Here is a 7,782-nt window from a genome sequence, read left to right on the forward strand (position 1 = left end):
GAAATGGTCGAGACACTCCACACTCCAAAAATCTGGCACATTATGCGCACCCTACTTGGACAGGGTAAACCTCGTAACACACTTCAAAAGCTACAGTTGGCCCTCTCCGTCTCACAAGAAGAGCTGGTTGAGCAAATCCGAAATCAATTTTACCCATCCTCGACTTCTCCTGCCCGCTCCCCGTCATACCCTTACACCGAAGAAGAAGCAGACGAGCAAGGAATGAATTCCGACTTCACATTCGCCGAACTTCAGGCTGCTCTACACTCCCTTAAGCGAAACACAGCACCCGGCCCAGATAAAATTACCTATGGTATACTCCGTAACCTCCCCGATTCAAAACTAGACGAACTTATTCAGATCATTAATATTGTTTGGTGCTCCGGGAAAATTCCCGCTGCATGGAAAGAGGCACACGTAATTATGATTCCGAAACCAGGAAAATCCTCTGCGCTCATCACCAACCTCCGACCTATATCCATGACTTCTTGCCTAGGGAAGCTGATGGAGAAGATGGCCCTTACCCGCCTCGCATGGCACCTGCATACCAATCGCTGTCTTGCTCCCACTATGGTCGGATTCCGCGCCCACGTATGCACACAAGACATTGGACGGAAAATCTATGAGGATTTGTACGCCTTCCCAAGCAGCGCACAGCTTCGAGTTTTGACCGGCGTGGATATCAAAAAGGCTTTTGATAATGTCGCCCACTCCGCAATTCTCACCAACCTGGCAGACACTCGCCCTGGGGCCCGCATGTTCAACTACATCAAAGCTTTCTTACAGACAGGACCCTCCGAATCATTGGCCCCGACGGCACACCTTCCGCCCCCTTTCCCCTCACCGCAGGTACACCACAGGGATCCATTCTTTCACCTATGCTTTTCAACTTGGCAATGAAAGAAATGCCCCGAAAACTCGCTGAAATTCCTGGCCTACGCCACGCTATATATGCGGATGATATCTCTCTCTGGTCTACCACAGGAAACGCCGGGGAACTAGAATCCACTTTGTAGCAAGGCCTCGACGTCGTTCAGGAGCATGCACGCCGCATAGGTATGAGTTGTTCCGAAGAAAAATTGGAATACATCTCCGTTTCTAAACTTCCTCAAAGAACCGCTTCTTCCTACCGCGAACTCATTCCATTCTCTCTCGCGCAAACCCCTATTCCCCGACGGAGCCACATCAAGATCCTTGGCTTCACTTTTCAACAAGATGGCAAGTGCAACGCGTGGCTTAGCCAACTCTTGCAACAACTGAACCAAATTCGCCACATGCTGTCCCGTATATCTCGTCAAAAGCATGGACTCAGAGAACACGAACTCCGTCGAGTTATAGAAGCACTCGTTTATTCGAGGGTCATGTACGCCTACCCCTATCAACGCCTCACATCCTCTCAAGTAAGCAAACTGGAAGCCTCTCTGCGTCGCTTCACTCGATTAGCCATGGGAGTTCCCATCTACGCCGCAAATGCTCTGATCGCAGACGCCGCCATTTTCAACTCCCTCGAAGAACGCGCAGCAGCACACCACCGAGCCCAGATACACCGTCTCTCTACCTCCGAGCAAGGCAGAGACCTCCTCAGCCTTTTCGGACACACCATTTCCCAACTACCCCCGCTTCAACCATCTGCTCCCCCGTGGAAAAGCCTCCCGCGTCTTACTGTAAAACCTATTCCACGCCACATGTCTCCAACGATAAATCCCGGGCGGCGTGAAGCACTGGCGAACCATTTACCCGCACTGGGCCACGACACTTACTATACCGATGCCCATATCCTCGAGCACCAAGTAGTTACTGCAGTAGTCGGCCCTCGAAGCACCTCCACACATCTCCACACAGGAGTGCCCTCCTCAACCGACGCAGAAACTCTGGCCATAGCAGAGGCGATTACGCTCCACGACCACCTTTCCGCCACCATCACCATACGTGCAGACTCTCAGGCTGCCATACGCTCATTCGAATCTCAAAAACTCCCTCCCCATATCCTAGACACTTTGCTGCAATACCTAACAGCCCATCCTACGCTCCATGTCCGCCTTGAATGGATTCCTGGTCATCAAGGTATACCGGAGAATGAGATTGCTCACGCTCTGGCCCGTGAAAAAATACCACCGGGCCCTCCGACTGCCTGGCCAGCCCATTATAATCCCAAGGCAGACCCCGCTACACACCGACAGGACCGCCGCGAACACCTTCGCAATTTGCGGCACATGCGACGAACCCTTCCGTCACCCTCCCATTTCTTTTGCCGTGCTGACGCCACTCTAATTCGACAGGCACAGACTAACTCCCTTCCCTGCGAACTGTATTCCCACTATATCCTTCATAAACCGGGCAAACCCGCCTGTCTCGTGTGCGGAGAGCACACTAACTCTCCCACCATACCTTCCTCGCATACCTTGCCTCCCCCCTTTCACCTCACGTGGGCCCGATGGACCGCTCCACCAACCTCTCTGCAGCCCACCCTCTGGCCTATCCTCGCCGCCCACATCCGACGCATCCAAGGGACACGTGGCCCAACTGTGCCACCGCCGATCAATAGCGCCCACCAAACGGGCAACTAAGAAGGCTCGGACTTGAGCTGAAAAATAAAAGTTATCTCTCTCTCTCTCGACTACTGCACGAAACGGTGGCACTTCGCGGCAGAGCGGCGCGTCTAATCAGTTCTGCCATGATGATGATGATGATGTCCTCAGGCTTAATGGCACATACCCACAGTAGGGGATTGGCCATGGTAGGTCGCGTTCTTGTTCTTCCCCTCTTTTCGGTCAGTTTATCGCTACATGCAGGATGTTAGAAGCGACATGTGGAAATCCTTTGGCAATGCATGGTATTTAAAAGTAGACAGTACCGTCTATAGTTAAATAGTTTGTGTGCTGAGACTTTTAACAATAAATGAGCACTAATGCTTCCATTCCTGTTTTGGATTAACCACTCACTGAACGATTTCGATGAACGAGTGAATACAAAGCGAGCGTCGGCAGCTTTTTCGCTGAAACTGCGCAGAAACAGATCGGAAGTCGCCGATCCATCACTCGAGCCCTACCGGGCGATGAGTGAAATTTTCTACAAATTTAGAAAATGAGCGACTCGATGCACGGAGTTGTTAGGGTGCCCCGAGCTCACCGTGCGCTGTCGTCGCGAGAATTTTTGCCACATGCAGTTACTGCTTTAGTGTACACTGCTTTTTTGATTTGAAGAAAATAGCGCCAGAGCATTGTCTGATTCTTTAAAAATTTGCTCATAGGTGCCTTCGGACGATTCTGGAAAATTTGCTTCAGTGAGTGAGAATGAGGCTGCACAAGGACCTTTCGACCTCTCACTTCTGCTGCTAGAAGATGTCGGCTCAAACCACATAGACAGTGCAGTGCCAGAATCGCCACTCAACAACAGACTGCACATCAGAGAGGATGAAACACCTGTTCCTGAATCCGCCGACAACGTACCTCTGCTTGACTTCACCGTTGTTTCCCTGGCTCTCTTAGAAGATTGGTTTGGTTTTGTGGGGTTTAACGTCCCAAGGCGACTAAGGCTATGAGGGACGCCGTAGTGAAGGGCTCCGGAAATTTCGACCACCTGGGGTTCTTTAACGTGCACTGACATCGCACAGCACACGGGCCTCTAGAATTTCTCCTCCAAAGAAATTATAGCCGCCGCGGCCGGGATCGAACCCGCGTCTTTTGGGCCAGCAGCCGAGCACCATAGCCACTGAGCCACCGCGGCGGCAAAATTACTGCATCGCATGTAAACAACTTGACTGAATGCATGCAGCGTGTAACTCATAGAGCGAAATAAACAACGATGAGCCTGTTGTACAAGATGAGTGCAGCTGTCACAAATGAATATGCTGATCTTCGTGCTTACAAGTCCTAAGTAACATCATTTTGACGTCTCGAACTTCGAATGAGAAAGGTGTGCACACGGCATGACTTTCGGAGTCGACTTGGAGCCGACGGATGCCCTTGCCTGAATCCACTTCCTTATGTGTAACGTGCCGATTTGGTACGGCATGCAAAGCACCTGGTCATTCAGCGATACTGAATGATGGGTCGTAAAATTTGTATCATCTGATATAAGTCCCTCTCCCATCTGACGAGAGTGAAAGCTGACTTTCGCAGGTTGCTTGGACCTGGATAGTGCTCGTGCTTCTCCTGGTTCGTCTGTGTCCATGTCGCATGGGAATTATACATCAAGATTTAAACACAAGTCAAGTGCACTTTTTTGTCTAATGGAATAATCATGCCATTTCTTATATCGGAACCACCCATAAAGAGCAGCACGCACATATTGTGTGCAAGAAGCGAGTGAATTCTATTTAGCGCTCTCATAAAGGGACTGCACATCAGGCAAAACATTGCTGACACCATGTGGTGTTTTAGTATGAGCGTAACAGCATCAGTGCGCCCTACAGGGAAAAATGTGGGCAAAAGGAAAAATGGGTTAATAACAAAGGTTCTTTGCTGACAGTGCAAACATTCTGGAGGTGGCTTTTTGTCATGCTATAGTAAGATACAACTTAAAAAAACACAGCAGTTGCTAACACTGGGCCACGGTCCACGGCGTCCTATATTACTCCGCCGGCCAATCGCAACTCTAAACAAAATCAGCTTTTTAACGTTTGACTACATCAAACAGTCTACGTATCACAATTCTAGAGCTCCTCATTTTTTTCTTGTGATAAGCTGTTTTTTTACGCAACAAGAAACGTTTAAGCAGCGAACTACTTTTTCGTCGTGGAGGAATTCTGTGCGCGGAGGCTGAATGTGGGCGGAGCTTCGCTGCAGAATTAAGTTGTATCCAACTATAGAACCATGCTTTTACCGTCCAAATTCCAAAAATTGTTCAGCGCAGTGCATATAGGTAGCTGCTGTCAGCGCCGTCAACATAACCACGGCAATTTGAAGAATGCACGCTCCCACTGAGGCGCAAAACTCCCATCGAGTGCATTACCTCTTCCATTTAGAGCTCATGACGTGCGCAAGTGCTGAGCCTTACTTTATTACTGCCTGTGAATACCATTTGCTTCTTTTTGAGGTTAATGATTTGTTTGTAATTTTTGAAAATCATTTAAGGTTCTAAACCAAATCTTCATGAGACCTTGTGCACATATCTATTTCAAGTGCAACAAATTCAGGCCTATAAACATTGAGGGGTTTGTTATGCAAGCACCTCAATATTACCACTTTCTTGTCTGCAGGAACATTTTGGCTTGACTGATGGAGCAGCAAAGGACGGAACTAAGTGTGGACTTTCTGATTTCTTCAGTGAGGTGCTGCAACAGAAAGTAAAACTTTCTAAAGGTGACATTTCAATGAAGGTGCTAAGTACTCATTACACAACAACCTGTCATTCACTGGTCTCATAGGCCTCATTAAAATGATTAATTCGTTTTTTGAATGCCCTGTCCTGCCCGAGACAAAACACAGTATCAATAAGGTGTTCGAAAAAAGTGACGCCAGCATGACCTTTCATTTTTTTTTCCGCAGTGTGTGATATATGTTGGGTCTTGTGCACCGCACTCAGTGTTGAAATGCATTCAGTGTGGTCAATCTTGCGGGTCATCTGCTATGGCAGATGCCCGATTTTTTGTTCTTTGGGACCTGCCATTGCAGTTGCGCAAAGTACTGAAGGTCTCTGAGCTCTGCAATCTCACAGAGTCACTTCAGAGCACCGAGACATTATCAGACATGGTAGATGGTAGCATGTACCGCAAATTTGTTGCTGCAACAGAAGGGGCTGGCCACAGAATCAGCTTCACACTAAATGCAGACGGCAGCTGTCTTCAAGCCGAGTGGCACATCAATCTGGTCCATTCAGCTTATTATTAATGAATTGCCACCGGCTGATAGAATGAAAAAAATTGATATTAGCAGGCTTTTGGTTTAGTAGGGACAAACCTCATATGAGCATATTCCAAGATGCCTTTGTAGAGGTTATGAACCAATTATCTGAAAAAAGTTTTACGTTTGAACATAAAGGAACCCAAAAAATTTTCAAAGCTTTCTGTATTTGCTGTGCAGTGGATTCTGTGGCCAGGACACCCATGCAGGGTGTGACCCCATTCAATGGGTATTATGGATGCAAGTGGTATTTACAGAAAGGTCAAAAGGTAGGTAGAGTGACCAAGTATTTAGTCGAAGCCGAAAATTGATGAGAGAAGTGAGGAGCAAATGGTGCAGGATATGGAGAGGGCTGTTTTAGAGAAAGTCCCCATACATGGAGTCAAGACGGTGTCCCCACTCATCGACATGCAGCAGTTCAATATAGTCTGGAGTTTTGTTCCAGACTATATGCACTGCGTGCTGTTGGGAGTGGGGCACCAGTTCCTAAGCTTATGGCTGGAGCGAGTGGGTGCACCATTTTACATAGGGCGACTGCAATCTACAATAGATGACAGAATAAAGTTCACTGCATCTCCTAGAGATGTTAAACGCATGCCCCGACCGACCACTGAAAGTAAATGGTGGAAGGCCAAAGAATTTGAAAACTGGCTGCTTTATTACAGTCTGCCAGTTCATGATGGCATTTTGGACAAAAGCTACCAGCAGCATTGGGCATGTCTCGTGGAGGCCCTTCACATTATGCTGAAGCCAAGAATTTCATTTTCTGGCCTTGCTGCCGCAGAGGAACTGCTTTTGGACTTTCATGTCCGCACTCAAATCCTCTATGGAGAAGAAAGCATAACATACAATGTGCACCAACTTCTCCATATTGGTAAAAGGGTGCGACATTGGGGTCCATTGTGGTCTCACTCTTCATTTCCTTTCGAGGCAGGGAATGGAACTCTTAAACAAGCTGTGAAGGCTGCCAATGGCATTCCCCACCAGGTATGTCGTGTGCTGCAGGTGGAAGGCGTGGTCCACGAGTACCTCAAGCAGGCTACCACTCCACGTGTCATTCATTATTGCGCAGCACTGGACACAGCAGTAACACAGAACAGTGTTTGCATCTCTGCGGCGGTGCGCTTCTTCGGTCGAGCTGAACCCTATTTGCCAAAGACTTGACGATAAAAAACATTGAAAGTGAACTCAAATGCCATTGAATATCCGCGCCTGTGCCAGAATGGCAGAATTTTGAGGGGCAGGGGCTATGCACACAAAAGGAAAACTAACAACTCTGTGGTGCAGATCTCTGATGGCACTTTAGCTATTATTGAAAGAATTTTAAGCTGTGGTTCTGCAATTGCTCTTGTTCGGCCCTTGAAATGTACAACAGCCAAATACTCCTCTGCTGAAGTCAGCCATCTGTTTAAGGTGCTTTCATATTCAAAGGAACTTGCAGTTGTGCCTTTTTCTTCTGTTCAGAATCTTTGTGTTTTCATGAACTTGAGTAACACGTTTATTTCACCCATACCATGCTCACTGTTACTGTAGCAAGTTTGCCGACGTTTGCCAATGTACGACAGCCATATGTTTTATAAAGAGATGTGCCTTTTATTCTCATCACTGAAACTGTGTTCACTGCAGGAAAAATGCCTCTCCCATATGCAAGCAAGTAACCCTCCTCTCCTTTGCCAACTGCAGCCAACTTACCCCTGCAAACTTCGAATGTCATTTAATCACCTGATTCTCTGCCATCCTCACTATGCTGACCGGTTCTGTTACGATAGTGGACCACTGATCATCCTGCCTTTGCACTGCATACCCTGACCATTTCTTCTTGATTTCAGCTAGGTTAACATTAACTTAGGTTTTTTTTTCTCTTATACATTATGTGATCTCCGTGTCTCTTAAGGTTGAACATATATTGTTTTCCATACCTCATAACATTAGCCTAAGT

The 7,782-nt window shown here is 47.6% G+C and overlaps 1 pseudogene; it reads left to right on the forward strand.

The window, feature by feature from the left end:
- Positions 1 to 5,705: 5,705 nt before the first annotated feature.
- LOC149362649 (uncharacterized) lies at positions 5,706 to 7,376 on the forward strand (annotated as a pseudogene).
- The last annotated feature ends 406 nt before the right edge of the window (positions 7,377 to 7,782 follow it).

The sequence above is a fragment of the Amblyomma mixtum genome, chromosome 2 (genome assembly GCF_055824585.1).
Source record: "Amblyomma mixtum isolate Tamu chromosome 2, ASM5582458v1, whole genome shotgun sequence".
NCBI lineage: Eukaryota > Metazoa > Arthropoda > Arachnida > Ixodida > Ixodidae > Amblyomma > Amblyomma mixtum.